We start from the raw sequence: 22,111 nt of genomic DNA, 5'->3' as shown, positions 1-22,111 counted from the left end.
TCATGCATATCCCAGCTTTTACTATTAGCAATGCTGAAGAGACAGTAGGTATATCACAGAGTGGAAGCTCTTTGATGTCAGAGAGACCCAGGTTAATGGCGTTACTTAACTGGGACAAATTACTTACCTTCTCCCCATCTGGGTAATGACACCTACACTTCAGGTGCAGTAAGGGTTCACAAAGCATATGACCCAGCAACACAATAAACCCTTAACAACCTAGCCCAACACAAATCCTACACAGATGTGTAACTTATTTTACAACGTTTCTCATGAAAACACTACAGTCTTATTGCAGCTCGAGCCCATTTGAAAACACTAGTATGTGAGACATCCCAGTACACAGCAGTATGCTGGTTCTCATATAGACAATCAATGTTCCACTTAGGGAGAGCCTGTTTTTCTTTCCAGCATGTGTATAACATCTTCCACCATAATATGTGCTATCTGGTTTCTAAACAAATAAAACTGCTTTTGGAGAGCTCATCTCTGCAGACAGCAGCTAGGATACTGTACAGTTTTACCCAAAAGTTAAGTAAAAAATTGGCCCCAAGCCCAGAATATAGGCATTCCAACCAGACAAAACTGGATAAACCAAATCTACAAACAATGAGTGAATAAAACAGTAGGAGAGAGAACACACAGACAGTGAGAATAACACACACCAAAAGGCCCACTCCCAGAAGAAACAAATAGGGCTCTGGAATATATCAGTTCAGATCTCCAGCAGACAGGTGGGGCAAAAAGTTACCAAGCATAAGACACCACAGTTACTAAAAGAAAAATATCCAGGACACAGATAGTCTCCCTTTAAGCCAGAAATGAAATTTATATAAGCAGTAAGAACCAAATGTTCTACCCACATTAAGATTCAAGACTCCTGGGATGCCTGGGTGGCTCAGTTGGTTAAACATCCAACTTTGGCTCAGGTCATGATCTCACAGTTCATGGGTTCAAGCCCCATGATGGGCTCTGTGCTGACAGCTCAAAGCCTGGAGCCTGCTTCAGATTCTGTGTCTCCTCTCTGCCCCTCCCCTGCTCACATTCTGTCTGTCTTGCTCTCAAAATAAGTAAAAACATAAAAAATTTTTAAAAACAGATTCAAGACTCCTATGGCAGGCTAGATAGATTGAGAGACATAACCCGAGGAAGGAAGAATATCGGAGGAAACAAAACTTAAACACACTAAATATGAAAGACTAACAGTTTCTACTTCAATAGGCTATTTTATTGATGCTGTTACTACTTCATAGATTTGATTTCTCATAATACACAGATTTTATACTCCACAACACATCATTCTTTGCTACTTTTACTCATGGAATAATAGTATGAGAAGTGAATCTTTAAGAGAGAAAAACTGGCCAAAATGCCCTTGACATGGAATTGTTCTTTAAGATGCTGCCATAGCACATGGTTTTAATTTTAATTAAAAAAAAAAAAAACAACAACAACAAAGGAAAAAAATCAAGCCTTCCTCTAACCATCTAAAATGTTTTTAAAAACATTTAACCTGAAATATCCACTATAGAGTCAATAGATGAAAAGCAAGTCTAGCAGGGGCCATCTGACAGATGTGACCGTGCCACAGGCCTCTCTGATGGAGAATTTGGGCTGAGAGCACTGGTTCAGTGAGCATTGGTGAATTCCAATTTGCCCTAACCAGAGCTTGTAAAACAGGCCTGGTGAGGTTCTGAACAAATAAATCTACGAATATATGAAACAGATGGCTCTGCCAAAAAGACTTCTAACCTGTTAGAGGAAGGGTCTCTCTGAGAACATACACAGTAGAGCAAATTTCAGGGGAAGAGTTTCAAGACAATTTTTACAATATAATGTTATAATAAAAAGCACACAAAAAGCTTATTAATATTTAAATCCCACTTTACAAAATAAAATAACATTCATCCAAGTATTTATATATGCACAGGGAAAAAAAAAGACAAGAAGGAAATAAAGGAAATGCACTGGGACAACTGGGTGGCTCAGTTGGTTAAGCATCTGACTTCAGCTCAGGTCATGATCTCGTGGTTCATGAATTCGAGCCCTGCATTGGTCTCTCTGCCCTCAGCACAGAGCCCACTTCAGAATCTCTGTACCCCCTCTCTGCTCCTCCCTTGCTCGCATGCACTCTCTCTCTCTCTCTCTCTCAAAAATAACCATTAAAAAAAAAAAAGGAAATGCACCAAAAGGTTAACTGTTTTTATCTCTGGGTGGTAGTTTTACCAAAAAGTTAGGGGCACTTGGGTGGCTCAGTTGGTTAAGCGGCTGACTCTTAATTTCGGCTCCAGTGGTGATCTTGAGGTTCATGGGATCAAGCTCAGAGTGGGGCTCTGCTCTCTCTCGTTCTCTGCCCTTCCCCTGCTCATGTGTGCACATGCTCGTGTGCACTCTCTCAAAATGAAGAAATAAACTTTTAAAAAATGTTATTTTTCTTTATTTCTTTTGTTTTACTTTATAATTGTAAAATCAGAATTTTGCCTTTATACATGTATTTTCATTAAAGTCAAACTGTCAGCGAACAAATCCTCCTTGGCCTTATCCCCATCCTTAGTAGCATCATATTTTCCAGGCTGTGAATGCCCCTATTCATATCCACATCCAGGAACCATGTGCTCAAACTGCCAACAATAATTAACTGGGTACCTACTACAGGGGCCCCATCTTAGCTAGGGCTCACATGAAGGCCTAAACAGCATCTGAAAAAAGACCATCAATAGTCACCCTTGAAAAACCTATTCAAGTGCCCATATAAATACAGTACAAATAGTTTCATGTATGTACTCATGTAGATATATACACTGAAAATAATTCCAAAGGGTTACAATGTTCAGAAGTTAAACCCTCATGTGTTTTGCTGCTTGGACCAGTCAAGCAATTGTATGAAGATTCCAGCTAGCAAGCTTTCCTTATTCGTCCTCCTCATCATTTCCAAATCTTTTTAAGTCAACAATTCTCTAAGGCCCCCAATTCTTTTTTTTTTTTTTTTTTTGGTACAATACTTACCAACTCATCACCATACCACTTTAACAACTTCTCTTCTGCAAATGATCAAGAATTCTTTAAATTTATAGATTTTTGTCAACCATATTAACATTGCCTGCATACACTGCCTGTGGGTACTCACTCACTGAGTAGAAATTACCTCACTAAGTCATTATTTCTTTCTCTTTTTTCTCCTTTTGCAAACAATAGTTCAATTTGAGTAAGGTAAAATGTTAGATGTAATTCCATTACATAATTACAATACCTTTTTATTGGGAATGCAAAAAAGGAATCAGTGTTGGTGGGCCTACTGTAAATCTAGTTAAGGACTGAGCTAAGATTATATTTATTAAGTGTCTAATGAATGATAGAGACCCCAAATGCACCAGAGTTCAGAGAAGAAAGCAACAGCATCTGAGGTTTAAATGCTGCTGGAAGGGGTTCTGGAGGAGGCAGATCTTGAAACAACCCTGAAGCAAAGCAGAATTAGACAAACAAGGGGGTTAAGTTTGTCTTAACTAGCTGGCTCAGTCAGTGGAGCGTGCCAACTCTTGATCTTGGGGTCACAGGTTCGAGCCCCATGTTGGGTATAGAGATTACTTAAAAATAAAATCTTAAAAAAAAAAGCAACAGAACTGGACAAGTGAAGAGGGAAGGAGAGGACATTCCACATAGGAATGATGGCTTGGATCTGAGGAGTACTGAAAAGGTAGAAAGTATCAGGTTTTCTGGAAAGGGAGATAAAATGATTCATCACTACATACTTATTAAACATCTCCTTTGACCAGCACTCGTAGACACTGAAGATACACAGAGAGAATCCTGGACATAGAGTGATGACTAGAACCCTTCAGGGATCATCCCATCAACTGACACAGATATGTAAGCACACACTGTGAGCAATCTGGCAAATACAACACGTGACTAAGGTTCAACTGATAAATGGATTAACAAAATGTAGTACATCCAGGGCCACCTGGCTGGCTCAGTTGGTTAAGCATCCAACTCTTGATTTTGGCTCAGGTCATGATCTCATGGTTCATGGGTTCGAGCCCCATATTGGGCTCCACAGTGATAGCACGGAGCCTCCTTGGAATTCTCTCTCTCCCTTTCTCTCTGCCCCTCCCCAGCTCACTCTCTCTCAAAATAAACTAAAAAGGGAATGAAGTACTGACACATGCTACAACATGGATGAACCTTGAAAACATCATGCTAAGTGAGACAAGCCAGTCACAGAAGGCCACATACTGTTTGATTCCATTCACCTGAAATGCCCAGAATAGGCAAACCCATAGAAACAGAAAGTGGATTAGTGGTGGTTACCATGCGATGGGGGGAAAGGGAGAATAGGGAGTGATGGCTTAATAAACGTGGTTTTCTTTTTGTAGTAATGAGATGCTCTGGAATTAGGCAGTGGTAATGGTTGTATAACCTTGTGAATGTACTAAAAGCCACTCAACTGAACACTTAAAAATGGTGAAATTTATGATATGTGAATTATATTTCAGAAGAAGGAAGGAAGGATGGGAAGGAAGGAGCAAATAAGGTTCTACAGGATGGAGGAGATAATTTTGCCTTGAAAAGCTGGTGAAGGCTTTCCAGAGCAGGCAATGGATCTGAATATTAGAGCTTTAAGAAGAGAAGGATGAAGTCATTCAGAGAATGACATATGCTGAAGTCCAGTTCCATGGGAATATAGGTTGGGGGAATAAATGGGGAAATTGCAAGAGATGAGAAGCAGACAGGCCAGATCCTGATCTAGCAGTATCGTGAAGACCTTACTAAGAAGCCTGAACTTTGTCCTATACAAGGATTGGCAAACATGTGGCACTTGGTAACACTTTCCTTTCTCTGTCTCCGGCAGATATAACTAGTATACCATGAGTCCTTCTCTGCTGTGCTCAGAAATGGACTTGATATCAATCTCTATGCAATGCTCCCCATAGTCTATATGCCCCTAATGAGAGCCACTGAAAGATAAGTGGCATCATCTGAATTCCCAATTTAAAAGGAACACTGGTGGCTGTGTGAAGGCAAGGAAATTAGGCAGGAAGCTGCTATAACACTTGGCAAAAGGTGGGGACGCCCTGAACCACAGTAGTGGCAATGAGAAAGGAGAAAAGAGGAAATATTAGAGACTAAGAAGAAAAAAACAGTAAGGGTTCAGTAGTCAACTGAAGCCCCATGAGGGCAGCCTTACTCACCACTATCTCCCCAGCACCCAACACAGTCCTTGGTACACAGGAAGGGCACCATAAATATCAACCAAATCGTTAAACGTTTCATCAACATTCTCTCATTGTATCTTCACTACAATACCATGAGGAAAGTAAGGTTATCCCCATTCCACAAAGAAGAAATCTAAGGTTTAGAGAGGTTAAGTGGCCTGTCCCAATTTCACCCAGCTAGAGAGTAGTAGAATTCAATTTCAACTCAGACTTCTAACTCCAGACTCCAAGCTTTTATCCATGGCCCAGGTTTCCAGCTCAAACAATGGTGCAGATAATAGTGTTGTTAATAGGGACACCTGGGTGGCCCAGTCGGTTAAGCATCTGACTCTTGATTTCTTTGGCTCAGGTCATGATCTCACAGTTCCTAGGATCGAGCCCCACGTCAGGCTCCACGCTGACAGCGTGGAGCCTGCTTGGGATTCCCTCTCTCTCTCTGTCTCTCTCTCTCTCTCTCTCTCTCTGCCCCTTCCCTACTCTCTCTATATAAAGTGTTGTTAATGGTAAAATCCCAGAAATAGCTGGAAAATGAACTGGGGTCAGAAAAACAGATTTGGGTGTTCCTACCATATTCAGGTAGCTGAAGCACCAATATGGAAGAGACTCAGGGAGTATGTGTAGAAGGGAAAGGGTAGCCAAGCATGGGCCAAACCGTGAGGGAGTAGAGAATAGCAGCCTGCACAGAAAGTCAGAGAGGCAGAGAAAGAACCAGCCAGGGAAGTACACTATCAGGAAATACATCAGCAAGATGGGCACAATCAAGAGTCAAATGCTACAAAAATTTCAGATATGGTGGGATCACTGGAACCACAAAGATATTTAGGGAAGGGATTCTAAAAGGAGTTAAAGGCTGCCTGGTGTTTCCTAAACCTGGTGTTTTCAGGGCATCAGAATCTGAAGAGCTTATTAAAAATACATAGTTCCCCAGTTCCCACCAATAGTGATCTTGTGTAAGTGACTCAGTCTCATTAAGCCTCCATTTTCCCATCTCTAAACTGCAAATAATAGCATCAGCCTCATAGTTTTATTCTGAAGACTTAACATGCTTTAAAGAAGTCCTACACATGATTACGACCCTATTTGAAAACTGGCTTTTAGAAACCTCAGATACAGGAACCACACAAGGATTTTTAACTGGAGAGAGAAGGGTGAAAGGCAATCCTTTCAGAACTGCAAAGGTGAAAGAATGGAGGGAAAAAAATCAGCTGTCACAATCCAGGACTAGACCTGGAGGGCTTAGGTTAAGAGGAAGGCAAAGAAACCAGAAAGAATGGAGCAAGGGTAAGGCACTACCAAGAAAAACTCAAACAATTGCTGCACGGGAAGGAAAGGGAGGAATTAAATAGGACTCTGAGGCTTGAAGTCTGGATGACTCCAAAGAACAAAGGCATACCTTCACCCAAATCAGGAAGAACAACAGAAGGATAGCTGGTATTGGGAAGGGAAAAATGAAGAAATTCATGCAAGTTATTGGATAAGAGATGAGTGAAAATAAATGCCAAAAGAGCCAACTGGCAGTAAATGTGTTTCGGACAGGAAAGCAGTAAACCAATGAAGAATATGGGGGGCGCCTGGGTGGCACAGTCGGTTAAGCGTCCGACTTCAGCCAGGTCATGATCTCACGGTCCGTGAGTTCGAGCCCCGCGTCAGGCTCTGGGCTGATGGCTCAGAGCCTGGAGCCTGTTTCCGATTCTGTGTCTCCCTCTCTCTCTGCCCCTCCCACGTTCATGCTCTGTCTCTCTCTGTCCCAAAAATAAATGTTGAAAAAAAAAAAAATTTAAAAAGAATATGGTCTCTAGGGGGCATGGTTGGCTCAGTTAAGGGTCCAACTCTTGATTGATCTCAGCTCAGGTATTGATCTCAGGGTCGTTGAGTTCAAGCCTCACATTGGGTTCCATGCTGGGTGTGCAGCCTACTTTAAAAAAAAAAAAAAAAGGAGAAGGAGGAGGAGAATACGGGCTCTGAAAAAAAAAAAAAAACACAAATAAAAAATAAAAAAGAATATGGGCAGGGGTGCCTGGGTGGCTCAGTCGGTTAAGTGTCCAACTTCGGCTCAGGTCATGATCTCAGTTTGTGGGTTCCAGCCCTGCATCGGGCTCTGTGCTGACAGCTCGGCTGAGCCTGTTTCAGATTCTGTGTCTCCCTCTCTCTCTGCCACTCTGCCACTCACACACACTCTCTGTCTCTCTCTCTCTAAAATATAAATAAACATTCAAGAAAAAATTAAAAAAAAATTAATGACTCTTTGTTTCAGTTCATGATCTCACAGTTCGTGAGTTCAAGCCTCATATCGGGCTCCTTGCTGACAGTGCAAAGCCTACTTAGGGTTCTCTCTCTCCCCTCTTTCTCTGCCTCTCCCACATGCGTGTGCACACACTCTCTGTCTCAAAAATAAATAAGCTTAAAAAAAAAAAAAAGAATATGGTCTCTAAGATGATATGGCCTGAGTCAGAGTCCCAGCATTGCCATTTTCTATCTAAAGGACATTAAAAGGGGAACGTGGATGGCTCTGTGGGTTGAGCTTCTGACTCTTGATTTAGGCTCAGGTCATGATTTCACAGTTCCTGGGATCGAGCCCCACCTCAGGCTTTGTGCTAAGAGCATGGAGCCTACTTGGGATTCTCTCCCTCTCTCTCTGCTCCTCCCCTGCAAGCACTTTCACACACAAACTCTCTCTCTCAAAAAAAAAATAAACATTTAAAAATAATAAATAAATAAGAAGTTACCTAATTTCTCTAAACATAGGTTTCTTCATTTATAAAATGAGAATAGTAATAGTGCATATCTCATATAAGATTATTTTTTAAATTAAGTGAAAAAATAGCACATTGCCTAGCATATGGTAAGTTAGCTTTCAATAAATGTTGATTATCTTTAGCTACTCCATGATGACAACAGTGTTAACAGCAATGCTTTGGAGAAACTAAGTCATATTATCCAAAAGTCAAAAATTTTCCCAACTCTGAGACAGGACAGGAAAGGAGAGGATTCTTTGAATTTTGAAATCAAGGAATTAGTGTCTAAATTAGTACCATTAGTACCATTTCACAAGCTAGGCCTTCTTCATTCTTGACTATTTAATTATCACATCCTTTGAACTCTGGGGTTTAAAAACATTTCTGTAGGGGCGCCTGGGTGGCTCAGCCAGTTAAGCATCTGACTTTGGCTCAATAATGATCTCACAGTTCGTGAGTTCAAGCTCCACACCAGGCTCTATGCTAACAGCTCAGAGCCAGGAGCCTGTTTTAGATTCATTCTCTCTCTCTCTCTCTCTCTCTCTCTGCCCCTCTCCTACTCACTCTCTCTCTCTTTCTCAAAAAATTAATAAACATTAAAAATTTTAAAAAATTCTATAAATGTTCTTACCTTGAAGCAAAGTCCACTTTAGTTCAGTCACTTATTCAACAAGCATTTATTGCAAAACTATTAACACAATGAATTATGCTAAATACTGTATGATGAAAAATAATACACAACGTAAATGTGGTAACTGTACTGAAAGGGATTACAAACCAGAAGGTAAAAAAAGAAAAAAGAAAAAACTTATGCAAATATCTGAAGTACCAGGCATATTGTGAAATGTCACTGATATACTGCTAGTCATGAGAGTCAGAGGAGGGAAGACTCACTTCCAATATGGATAAAACTGTCACCTGAACTAAGCCTACCAAGATGGTCATAATTTCAATGGCCAGAACTCAGGGGAAACAACATGAACATAACCAAAGGAAACAATGTGAATATAGATGCAAAGGTATGTTCCAGGAAGAGCCAGGAATCAAGACTAACTGAAGATCTAGCCATGAGGTAACCAGTCTTATGCTGAGGACAAATGAGAGGGAAGAGCCACAGGGTAAAGCCTGGATTTCCTGGGACGGGCCAGGTGGGGAAGCCAGAAACTTGTCTGGGGAGCAGAATGGTGGCTATGGTTCCATATATGTTGAGTAGGACACTTCTAAAACCACCTCCTCACAGCTGATAGGCTTTTAAAGCTGGATAGGACTTCAGACTCTAACTCAGCCCTTCTGTCCTTCTGACCGAGGACACCAAGACCAAGAGAGGTGACTGAATTGCCCAAGCCATGAAGTTAGTGGCCAAGATGTAGCTGCAGTCCTGGTCTGCAGACTCAATTCAGTGCACTTTACAGTAATTCCCCTGGTCAGACAAAAATGTCCAAAAGCCAGGAAGAAATGTGGGTTTACTGCTTGATAAAGAAACAAGGGTTATAGAATTGAGTCACTTAGAGAGCCTGAGGTGGTGGGAGTGGAAGAGCTAGGTCTCTGAGGGCCAGGATACAGAGGGAATAGAAGGAAAACAACAAACCTGGGTTACATCCATATCCAGGGGGACAAAAGGAAGGACTTTTACAAAGGCACATCTGAGAGGAAGGCAGAGAATTAAGACAGTGCAGAATCCTAGAAGCCAAGGTCAATGTCTCCTCTTCGGCTAAAACACACATGTTCAAAAAATATCTGCTGAATGAATGAATGGATGAATAAAGACAGAGTGAGACAAAATATGTTTGCACCCCACGTAGGTAAAGCACTGTACTAAGCACTTTATGTGGGAGTATATGAGATAATCTCACAACAATCTGATGAGACAGAATTATCATGATTATCCTCACTACCATTCAAGAGGAGAAAACAAACTTATAAATTGCCCAAGTTAAACAGCAGGTATCAGAGTCAGGATTAAAAATCGAGTCCTCACTATCTGGGAAATAGTGTTAATTTTTAGTAGGGTAGAAAATGGCAAGGTAATGATGTTTAAAAAAAAACAGAATGTTCTTATTAGTAAGACATATACACTCAATAACAATGTCTGAGATTTAGCTTTAAAACATACCCACAACAGGGGCACGTGGGTGGCCAAGTCGGTTCAGCTCAGGTCATGACCTTGCAGTTCATGAGTTCGAGCCCCACATCAGGCTCTGTGCTGACAGCTCAGAGCCTGGAGCCTGCTTCAGATTCTGTGTTTCCCTCTCTCTCTGCCCCTCCCCTGCTCGCACTCTGTGTCTCTCTCTCAAAAATAAACATTAAAAAAATAAAATGAGGGGCGCCTGGGTGGCTCAGTCGGTTGAGCGTCCGACTTCGGCTCAGGTCATGATCTCACGGTCCGTGAGTTCCAGCCCCGCGTCGGGCTCTGTGCTGATGGCTCAGAGCCTAGAGCCTGTTTCAGATTCTGTGTCTCCCTCTCTCTCTGACCCTCCCCCATTCATGCTCTGTCTCTCTCTGTCTCAAAAATAAACATTAAAAAAAATTTTTTTAATAAAATGAATAAATAAACATAAAAAAAATTTAACATACCAACAACAACAAAAAAGTGAGGAGAACAATTGAAAAAAAATTGGGGAAATGCTGATAATTGTTGAAACTGGGTGATGGGTACATGGGGTTAATACACTATAACTCCCTGTTGCTGTATATGTTTGAAATTTTCCATAGTAAAAAGTTCATTCATGCGTGACTTCCCTCCCTGCAAAGACGGTGGGGAGTGAGAAGTTGGTTAAAACAAGGGAGAACAAACATCCAGAAGAAAAAATGTCCCAACAACATGGATTTCACCTCAGAAATAGTGTTCAGGAGACACATAAGACCAGAAGCCAGAACACAAAACATTAACACACATAGATAAAACAGGTGGTACGGAAATGGCAGTAAAACTGTATTTTAGATAAGAAACAAGGATAGGAAGGAGAAGGCTAGGGTAGCATGAGAGGCCCAGAACTAAGTAAAGTTATTATGCTTCTACCTTGCATGTAAGGTAAAAACTAAAAGGGGAGAGAACAGGAAGATGCTAGAAAGGAGACACCGATTACTAACTAATTAATTGATCGATAATATATGAAATAAATACATGAAAAGATGCTCATTCTCCGTCCGCAACAAGAAAATGTTATCTAGGCTTCAAACAAATTAGTTACATAGGCTTCAAATTGGCAAAGATTAAATATATTGATAATGTTCAGTGCTAAAGAAGAAAAAATACAATCTTTTTAAAGTTATTTGGTAACGTCTAGAAAAATTTTATTTGTTTATTTATTTCTGAGAGAGAGGGAGAGAGAGAAACAGAGTGTGAGTTGGCAGAGGGTGGGGAGGGGGTGCACACGAGAGACAGGGAGTCATAGAATCTGAAGCAGGCTCCAGGCTCTCAGCTATCAGCACAGAGTTTGATGTGGGGCTCGAACTCACAACCCATAAGATCATGACCTGAGGCAAAGTCAGATGCTTAAATGACTGAGCCACCTAGGTGCCCCTATTGCTAGAAAAATTTTAAACATGCATATCTTTTGTTTGTTTTTTAATTTTTTAATGTTTGTTTATTGTTGAGAGAGAGAGAGACAGAGTGCAAGCAGGGGAGGGGCAGACAGAGAGGGAGACAGAATCTAAAGCAGGTTCCAGGCTCTGAGCTATCAGCACAGCACCTAATGCGGGGCTCGAACTCACAAACCATGAGATTATGACCTGAGCTGAAGTACCATGCTTAGCTGACTCAGCCACCCAGGCACCCCAACATGTGTATCCTTTGACAAAGAAATTCTACTTGTAGGAGTTTGTCCTAGGAAGTATACAATGTATATAAAGATGTATACAATGTATACAAAGAGGTGCATTGTATATATATATATATATACACATATATATACACATATACATATATATATATACACACAAGGATGCTTGTTGCTACAAAGACAGAAACAAATGTCTGTCACCAGGGGACTAGAAAAGTTGATACAATGCAATATAATACTATGTAACTATTAAAATATATGCTAGGTACATGTACTAAACAGGAGAAAATGTTCAAGATAAAACCATTAAGCCAAACCACAAAGCATTAAGAGACCTAGATAAAACAGGTGGTAAGGAAATATAGTTATATATTATATATTAGTTATATACATATTGAAAAATATTTGTAGAAGAGTAGCTATATTGTGATCCCATTTCTGTAAAAAGGAATTACTTACCTCTCTCTTTCACATACATTCACATTAGCATACATAGTAGAAAAAAATGTGAATAAATATAGACTGAATTCTTAATGGTGATTAACACTGAGACATGGGATTCTGGTTTCCTTTCCTTACTTAAAAAATGCCTGAATTTTACCGTGCTCATATATTACTGGTATAATCAGCGGGGTGGGGGTGGGGTTAAAAAGTTAAGGACTTTCCAAAGCAAGAGACTCTGAGCAATGAAAGTGTCATGATACAAAGACAAGGGGGAAAAATAGGGAGCACAAGCCTTAAAGTGAGGTCATGGTCAAGAATGAGGGAGAGGGGAGCCCGGGGCTCAGTTGGTTAAGCATCCAACTCTTGGTTTCAGCTCAGCTCATGATCTCACGGTGCCTGGGATTGAGCCCTCCCCAGAGCCTGTTTGGAATTCTCCCTATCCCTCACTCTCTGTCCCCACCACCATGTTCTCTCTCTCTCGTTCTCTCTCTCAAAATAAATAAAGAAACTAAGGGGCGCCTGGGTGGCGCAGTCGGTTAAGCGTCCGACTTCAGCCAGGTCACGATCTCGCGGTCCGTGAGTTCGAGCCCCGCGTCGGGCTCTGGGCTGATGGCTCAGAGCCTGGAGCCTGTTTCCGATTCTGTGTCTCCCTCTCTCTCTGCCCCTCCCCCATTCATGCTCTGTCTCTCTCTGTCCCAAAAATAAATAAAAACGTTGAAAAAAAATTAAAAAAAAATAAAGAAAGAAAGAAACTTAAAAAAAAAAAAATGAACGAGGGAGATGGAGGGCAGGTCTAGGGCCTAAGGGAAAAATGAGCCTTGGGGCAGTGCCTGGCTGGCTCAGTCAGTGGAGCTACAACTCTTGATCTTCAGGTTGTGGGTTCAAGCCCCACACTGGGTAAAGATTGCTTTAAAAATATAAAAAATTAAAAATTAAAAAAAAAAAAAAGAGAGAGAGAGAGAGGCACCTGGGTGTCTCAGTCAGTTGAGCCTCTGACTTCAGCTCAGGTCATGGTCTGTGTTCATGAGTTAAAGTCCCATATCAGGCTCTCTGCTGTCAGCACAGAGCCCACTTCGGATCCTCTGTCTCCCTCTCTCTCTGCCCTTCGCCCACTTATGTGCAAGCTCCCTCTCTTTCTCTCAAAAATAATAAATATTAAAAATAAAAAACAAAAGAAACAAAAATTTTAAAAAGAAAAAAAAGAAAAAATGAGCTTTGGGAAACATGCAAGCAGTTGCTATGGGAATGGGACCCTAAGAAGGCAGCACAGGAGCACCATGAGGGTCAGAGCTCAACTCAACTGAAGCAGTGGGAACTGCGGTCAGTCAACACATCCCATTTTCCTGATTCCCTAGAAACACTAAGCAACCTAGGGTTAACAAAAGAAGCCAGAGGTGAAAGTTTAGGGATGGCAACTGGCAGAACAGACAGCATACAAAGTCAGGCAGGCAAAGGGTTATCAGACCCAGGGAAGGCAGCACTGAAACTGTGGGCCATGGCAAACCAGCATCCAAGCTGAGGTGGGTGAAACAGTGGGGAAGAGAAAGGTGGAGAAACGGTGTGGGGAACACAGTGGAACTGGAAGGCACAATGAGGGCAGAGAGCCTGAGCTCAAGTCAGAATCACACCTAAAGAATTCTTTCCCACATTTTCTGGGGTCCAATTTCTATATATCATTATGTTAGGAGGAAGACCACTACTAGTGTCAAATATTGCAAAAAACATTTCCACCTGATTCTGGGTTTTTCCCTTGACCAATAAGTGATGTGTGAGGACACTGGGGCTCCACTCTCTCTAGGTTCCTCCCCCATTCAGCCTCTTCCAGAGTTTCCAGGCAACTGTTAACAGAGCAGATGCTCTACTCCCTGCGTGGCACTACATTCTTTGTGGGTATCCTTTCCTAGCCAGAAGCCTGGAATAAGGGGTAACTGTTCCCCCAAACTGAAGCCATAACAATATCCTATAAGGACATAAAAGGGGTCCTAAACCTAGGATCAGAAAACCTAGAAGCTTTTCTTCTTAATGGCTTCGTGCACTTGAAAGCAAGCTACTTCACTTTTGTGTTTTTTTCCTCAACTGTAAAATGGGGCTACCTGCTCCACAGGGTTGTTGGGAGGGTAAAGTAAAGGAAATGTATATGAAAGTTATGAGCTGTAATACCATACATGTACAAGGTATACTTATAAAGCAAACATTTTCATTTCTGCCTATGTATAACTTTCACTGATGATGTTTTAAGACCATAAGTGGGCGCTAGTAAAGCCAATGTGCCTATGCTGGCTGAAATTTTTGTTTTTATTGCTTCTAACCTACATTACAACAATTTCCTTCTCAAAATCTCAACACTGCTCACAGAATATCTTCAACAGTTGCTTGCCACATTTAATGTGCCTTATACTTTGTTTCAGTTTTCCTTATCTCATATCAATTTTTACCTTTAACTACTTTTCATGCTTTCCTTTTCTGCAATATGTTATATTTGTCACCTGCATGAAAGAAGACTACATTATATAGGCTTTAATAAGGTTCCTCACACTTGGCCTTCAGTGGGATTCTTATGTGATCTGATCAACCATGAAAATTTAAATCAATTTAGATAGTACACCCTCAAGTTATCTTACCACAAAGAAGAACCAAGAGGGTGACTTATGAAATTGGCACAATTCCATAATTTCTAGGTTAGTAACTCAGACCACATAGCCTCCTAACAAAGAATTAATTCATCAGTTCCAGTTTTAGTACAGGATTAGGCTAAGCAAAGAACTAGTACAGATAATTTCATAGTCACTGAGTTCAAATTCCTGAATGAAGTTTGAGCAACTAATCTTGTATCCTGAAAATGGTGACATTGAGCTCAATTCCAAAAGGTCCATCAGCCGGTAAAAGTCACAACATCCTGGTGTTAAATTCGTTACCCACTCCCAGGCTGGCCACTAGCTGTCTGGAGACCTTGTGACCCAAACTGACTAGTCACTCTTCTTCGTGCATGAGGACAAAGCGCTCAGAGCAGTAAATGGCCAAAGGAAAATCTAGATAATACCAATGAAAAACTTCCATTTTTTCCAAATGAAACTTTTGCCAGACCCATAGAAAGCAAGTAATAGCGCCCCCAGCCTGAAAACTATGAACATACGGAATAAGCAACACATTTTCAATCAAAATAAAGTATTGCTTTTAACAACCTGTAAGTACAAAGGCAGAAGCACTGTTTCAGCCAGGATCAGACACAGCCTTAAAATCAGAACGCTCATCACACCACCAGCTCCACAAGGAATGATTTCCTGTCACTTCATATGCAGAGGTCATTCATTTGTTCATTCCACAAAGATTTACTGAGTAGCTACTCAGTGCCAGAGATGGTTAGGTATTAGGATATAAGGATAAATAAGACAAGGTCCTGCTCTCATGCAGATTACAACCTAGCCTGTAAAACACACAAATATACCAAAAGTTAAGAGTACAGTGTACAGAGTAATTATGAAAGAAGCTTTGGGGCGCCTGGGTGGCTCAGTCGGTTGAGCGTCCGACTTCAGCTCAGGTCACGATCTCACGGTTCGTGAGTTCGAGCCCCGAGTCAGGCTCTGGGCTAATGGCTCAGAGCCTGGAGCGTGCTTCCGATTCTGTGTCTCCCTCTCTCTCTGCCCCTCCCCCACTCATGCTCTGTCTCTCTCTGTCTCAAAAATAAATAAACATTAAAAAAAATTAAAAAAAAAAAAGAAGCTTGGACAGACCTGCAATGGCCAGATAAAGGAGAGGCATTCAGCTTAATCCAGAAAGAATCAAAGAATCTTTTAAGAGATGGTGGTGCCTTAATTCCTGGTAAATGCAAGACTAAGAGTCAGAAAATCACTAGAATGGGAAAGAAAGTTAGGAGAGGAATAGCTTCAGCATGCTGGGATGTTCAAGGAGTTCACTGTAACTACAGCTTCAAGTGCCAGAGAAATTGTGGCAGAAGAGGGACTAGAACAGACACAGGAGTGGCTGAGCCTAAAGGTGAGATGTTGAAATAGAGACATACTAGCATCTAGATGTTCACAATATTTTAAGGCTAAAGGAATATTATTTACTTTTACCAGAAGTTAAAGACCAGCCACAATGGAGGAGGGATTTGACTAAGGAAAACTGGAAGAGTTGTAGGGCCGGTTATTTCTAATTACTTCTATCTGGCTTATACTTATTCTTACTTTTCTCTTGACTTCTTTTTTTCCTCCCATAGGGAAAAAATTAAACTGAACAATTCTGTAACAAAGGCTGTCAACCTTCTGTTCATCAAAAACTTTCTGAACAGAGTGCTATATTCTATCAAAATACCCCAAATTAGAGAAAGATGACAAATCTCTCTAGCATCTGGAGCCTTCCTAGCAAAAAGACCAAAGCCAGGTCTCTGATAAGACGAAAGCTAGAGAAACATCCTGACCATGGGATACACAGAACATGATGCTGCCTGTCATACTCTAGCAGTGTAAATGGGAATGCTTACAGTTCTCAAAACAAGGACATGCCGAACAGTTACCTCCTGGCTTCTCCATAGAAACTGCCAGGAAAAAAACCTACCAGTGCCAGGAATGACCTTGGACTTTATAGTGTGGACTCCTGCCCACCAGTACTAGATAAAGACTACCTCGGCAATTCTCTCACCTGTCCAGAGTACAAACAGGTGCAGACAGCAGGCTGCCTTCCTCACCAGACAAAGAAACTGAGCCCCTCATCCATGCACAGCACCTGGCTATGCTCCTACTACTAATACTACTGAAAATAGTGCCCCCATTACTACTTCTAACTACACTAACAGCTACTAAGAGCAAGACACTACTACTAACAGCAAGCACTGACTACCTACAAAGTACTAGGCCTTCATCTTCAGTCCCCAATACAATCTGCAGAGAAGGTTATACTATCCTCATTTTACAGAAGGAAAAAAATAAATAAATAAAACAAGGCTCAGAAAGGTTAACAGCTTACCCAGGTCAAAAAGCAAGAAAGAAGTAGAGGTGGGATGACTCCAAAGACCATGCCCTTCCTATTGTACTAGACACCTCAGAATTTTCCTACATAAAACAAAATCACAGGGCGTCTGTGTGGCTCAGTCAGCTAAGTGTCTGACTTCGGCTCAGGTCATGATCTCACAGTTTGTGGGTTCGAGCCCCGCATTGGGCTCTGTACTGACAGCTCAGAGCCTGGAGCCTGCTTTGGATTCTGTAACTCCCTCTCCCTCTCTGCCCCTTCCCTGCTCAAGTTCTGTCTCTCAAAAAATAAATAAACGTTAAAAAAAATTAAAAAAAAAAAAAAAGCAAAAACTCTAAGGCTTCTTTCCAAGAGTTTCTGAAGTCAATCCATTTGACTAAGAGGTATTCAAAAACACTTCTTTCAGCAATCACTTTGCTTTTAAAACAACATATGTTGGGGCGCCGGGGTGGCTCAGTTGGTTGAGCGTCCAACTTCGGCTCAGGTCATGATCTCACAGTTCGTGAGTTCGAGCCCCGCGTGGGGCTCTGTGCTGGCAGCTCAGAGCCTGGAGCCTCCTTCAGAGTCTGTGTCTCCCTCTCTCTGACCCTTCCCCGCTCATGCTCTGTTTCTCTCTGTCTCTCAAAACTGAATAAACGTTAAAAATTAAAAAAAAAAACAAAACAAAAAAAAACATATGTTGGGGCACCTGGGTGGTTCAGTCGGTTAAGCTTCTGACTTCCACTCAGGTCATGATCTCACGGTCCATGAGTTCGAGCCCGACATCAGGCTCTGTGCTGACAGCTCAGAGCCTGGAACCTGCTTTGGATTCTGTGTCTCCGTCTCTCTCTGCCCCTCCCCCACTTGTGCTCTGTCTCTCTATCAAAAATAAATAAAATGTAATAATAAAAAATTTTTTTTCAAAACAACATATGTAAACCATTTTTTCTTTTCTTTGATCAAGTGAACATTCTAGACAGAAAATGAAAGATATTTTAAAGAATTTATCATGTGAGTGCCTTGGATTTTTGGCCAAAATATAAACACAGAGAGAGAAGAGAGCAAAGGACAGAATTTCATTCTACTAGATCAGAATGGAGATTAACGATTAAGGCAAAAATTTTTTTTTCAAATATAATTTACATTATATTGTATGCAGTGAAAACCAAGAGGCAAGCAATTTCAAATAGACTGAGCCTTACCTCAATCTTATTCCTCCTGTTCTAGGGGACAGCACTCCAAGTGATCAGCAGACACTCCCAGCCTACATACAGTGAACCAGACAAAGGGGGTAAGCAACGCCTTCATGCTCCCAAACCACAGTGGAAAGGAAAGTGTGACGGCTTCCTGGGGAACCCAAGCACATATACAGTATTTATAAATCACTATTCACAAACACACACAGAAACAAAATGTTACCTGTGGTTTGTCTACAGAAATACTTAAAGTTAACAGGTGTATTTAAATTAATGCAAAAACAATCCCATACTAATGTGAACACATTATAGCTCACCTTTTTCACAAAAATATATGAAGACAATCAATTTTCACTAGTCAAAATTAATACTGTATAAAAAACTTCATTCAGCAGCTTTACCAATTAAAAGCATAATATACCTGAACCACTTCTTCTCTCACAGACCTATAGCCACTTCTGAACTAAGAACTACTATTAAAATGCCAAAAATATCACCATTGTAAAGATGCCCAACACAGTACCTGCATAATTCAACAGACACTGGTTTATGAAAGAGTTAACTATTTAAAATATAAAAATTTAAAAGAGACAGAAATCAAGGGACATACAGGATTTTTTAAAGATTAAGGGGGGAAAACCAGAACTATTAGTACAACCTACAGATAGTCAGAATTACCTCACATTTCACTGAAAATTTATAGACTCCAACTGGGCACTACCTCTTAACACTCTAAATAAACTCAGAAGGTGCAATGGTCTGATACTGCCATTTGTTGTATAGAGTTTGATACCTCATCTACAGACAACACACCAACTTTGCCTGAATGCTACACACAGAGCTCTGGTGCACAGCTGCAGGCCTCAGAGCTGGAGTTTGCACACTGCCTTCAATAATACAGATGAGACACAGTGTGCAGACCAAATTCACTGAAGACGGAGAACACTTCTAGTGAAGAAGATAATGTTCTGTAAAAGCTCAAATGGCAGTCACTAAGATTTAACAGATTCAACATAATGACTTCATGGCAGCAGGAGAAAATGAAGTTTCATGGATTAGGGATACAAAGAACATTTAACAACATAAACTGTTAGGGTTTTCACATCCCTCTGTAGAGTTGCACACATTAAACAATGACACACAAATTAGTGAAAACAGGCTCTGAAATTAATTTAGATTTCTAAGAACTGGACTGAAAACCCCTAGAATTTACATATATTATGGTGTCTAAGTTTGTCTAGCATTACAAACAATAGCCACAGTGCTGAAATGAAAGTATGAGTCACAATTCAAAAACAGGAGGAAAAAAAAAAAAGAAAAGTACAGAAGAAAGCTTTGGATCCAAATACCACAAAGAAACTCTTAACATACTGTCAAGGACAGCTACCATTCTGACTTGGAGTGAAAAGGAATGATTCCACAGTAGTCTTCTACTCTGGAACAAACTCATTCAGCCCCCAAAAGCCCTTTCCAGCCCCATCCACCTTGGTGTCCAGTCACTAACATAGTCAGCCACATCCACTAGCAAGCACGGGAATTCTAACAGATCTGAGTCACCCACTCCCCCGCAGTAAGAGGTCATTCTCTATCAGAAAGCCCACTCTGCAAAGTTCTCCTGTTCATCTCTCAGGCTGCCATCACCGTGGCCCACATAAAGCAACCTACCAAACTCGGCAGCCTACCAACACTTCTCTACACTCTCCAAATCACAACTCCAGCTCACCCTAATACCAAGGGAGGCAACGCTACTCACCGTGACACTCTGGTGACATTCAGTTCCCTGCCTGAGAACCCCTCAACGCCAGGATACGTCTGGGCCGGAGAATCCAGCTCTTTGCTCAACTCCTCTGTGCCCAGCTGAGCTTCCAGCCGTTCCAGGAACCAATCACTGGTTACCCCAGAGAAGCTAAACTCCCAGTGCCTCTACTCCCCAGCCAGACCCCAGTCGGCCAAGTTCACAGACGTGGGACGGAGGGGGCGCGGGGGGAGACACATCCCGATGTGCCTTAGGGACCAGGCACACGGAGGGCCCTAGAATTCCAAACGCAAGCCCCCCCCCCCCACATCCACCCCACTATGGTTAGCTTCCAGGGTGTCCGCATTAAGCGTCAAGAGCGCACACCACTGGAGTTAAGTCTCCGAGCCCCTGTGACTCCCTTTCCTGGCTACCAAGATACTAAATACCAAGCCACAGAGGCCCCGGGTCGAGGCCAAAACCCCAGCCAAGGCTCCGGCCACTGGAGTTCCCCAGTGGGGATCCAGCGCCCCAAGGCCCGGGCCGCTGGGACGGGCTTGCTGCCCCAGGCCGCTGAGCGCCACGGGCCCGTGCCGCGTCCCCACTCGGCCCCCATTGTTGCCGTCCCGGCGGCCCAAGCCCGGAGCCGGGGGCCAGCACCGGCACTCACCTCCTGCGCCGCGGCTCCGGGCCGCGCCGGGCCGGGCAGGGCCAACTGGCTGCGCTTCCCGCTTCTCCTGCTCGGCTGCGTCTGCGGCGGCGGGGGCGGAGGTGGCGGCTGAAGCGGGAAGCGGCCGGCCAGGCCCGGGCGCCGCGGGCTGGCTCGGGCCGAGAGTCGGTCTTCTCCGGCGGCGGCGCTCGCAGGCTCCTCTCGCGGTCCGCGCCAGAAAGTGTCCCCCTCCTGGACCGCGCGCCCGGCCGCCCGGACGGGAACACGCGCCGCCGACAGGAAAGTTCCGCTGAGAGCTGCCCGGAGGCCGTTCTTCCCCAGTGCCGGGTGGACCGTAATTCGTCCCTAGATAGAACCATCTGTGCTACAGATGACCGTTTCAGGAGTGAATGTGGCACGAAAATCCCAGGCCTGAATCCACCTGGGAACGGTTCCGGGGTGGGTGGGACAGAATGGGTTTGCACCCCACCAGCCACCAGTGCTTCAATTGAGCCTCGGTTCCTCCTTATTCCTCACTTGGGGGAGGCCTGTGAGGATTGAATGCGATGCTGCAAGTGGCTGGCACGGAGATATGGGGTTCAACATTGAGGCACGGTCATTGGCAATGCTGCCAATGATGATCGCTGCTATTACTACCGTCTCATACAGAGGTTGTGCACAGCCCTCAAGGACCATGAAATTGATGTGTGCCATGTAACTCTTGGTTTTCCCCCCTCCACCCCCACCTCCTGTCCCGTTTCCTGTTGTCTGAGGCTATCTTCAGAATTTCCTGAAAGAGCAGCAGGGACAAGAAAGGGCTTTTTAAATCACTGACACGGGGGAGTGGGGGGGGGGCGGATGGGTATGGAGCGGTTGGAAGGGTAAGGATGCAGATTCTCCTTCCTTAAATTGGGAATTGCTGCCCTGTGGGCGCCAGTTAATGAGAAGAGTGTATTGTGTCAGCTCTCTCCACTACAGCCCCAGGTCGTTATCCTCCTCCTCCTCCCCCTCCCCCTCCTCCTCCTCCTCCTCCTCCTCCTCCTCCTCCTCCTCCTCCCAGTAAGTGAACACTGGCAAGATGCTGAGAAAATTATAAAAGCAGATCTTTTTTTTTTTTTTTGGAAGACTTGTTTTGTTTTCCTCACAAAATCAAGAGGATAAAAAATCCTTTCTCTTCCCTACTTCCCTTTTCTTCTGAGCCTTCACACTTCTGGATACCAGACATAGTTATTTTTGGAACAAATTAGGTTATAAAAATACAAGTGTGTGTTCCAAACTATGGGTGGGAATTTATATCTTCAGAGGTGCTCCAAAAAGTATTACAGCTTTCACACGTTCTCAAATTTCCCATTCTCAGTCCTGTGGCTACTGACACTCAGGAAAGTTTACCCTGATACCCTTCTCCCTTGTCTG

At 42.6% G+C, this 22,111-nt stretch overlaps 1 protein-coding gene across 1 annotated transcript in view; it reads right to left on the bottom strand.

Moving 5' to 3' along the window:
- Nucleotides 1-20,907, bottom strand: part of RAD54L2 (RAD54 like 2) — a 111,399-nt gene extending 90,492 nt beyond the window's left edge. Inside the window, 2 exon segments of the mRNA XM_030306900.1 lie at nucleotides 18,321-18,465; nucleotides 20,720-20,907. The gene's annotated coding sequence lies outside the window, so the exon portion shown is untranslated.
- Between the last annotated feature and the right edge of the window lie 1,204 nt (nucleotides 20,908-22,111).

The sequence above is a fragment of the Lynx canadensis genome, chromosome A2 (assembly GCF_007474595.2).
Source record: "Lynx canadensis isolate LIC74 chromosome A2, mLynCan4.pri.v2, whole genome shotgun sequence".
In the NCBI taxonomy this organism is placed as follows: Eukaryota; Metazoa; Chordata; class Mammalia; order Carnivora; family Felidae; genus Lynx; species Lynx canadensis.
This window is presented reverse-complemented; position numbering and strand designations above follow the sequence as displayed.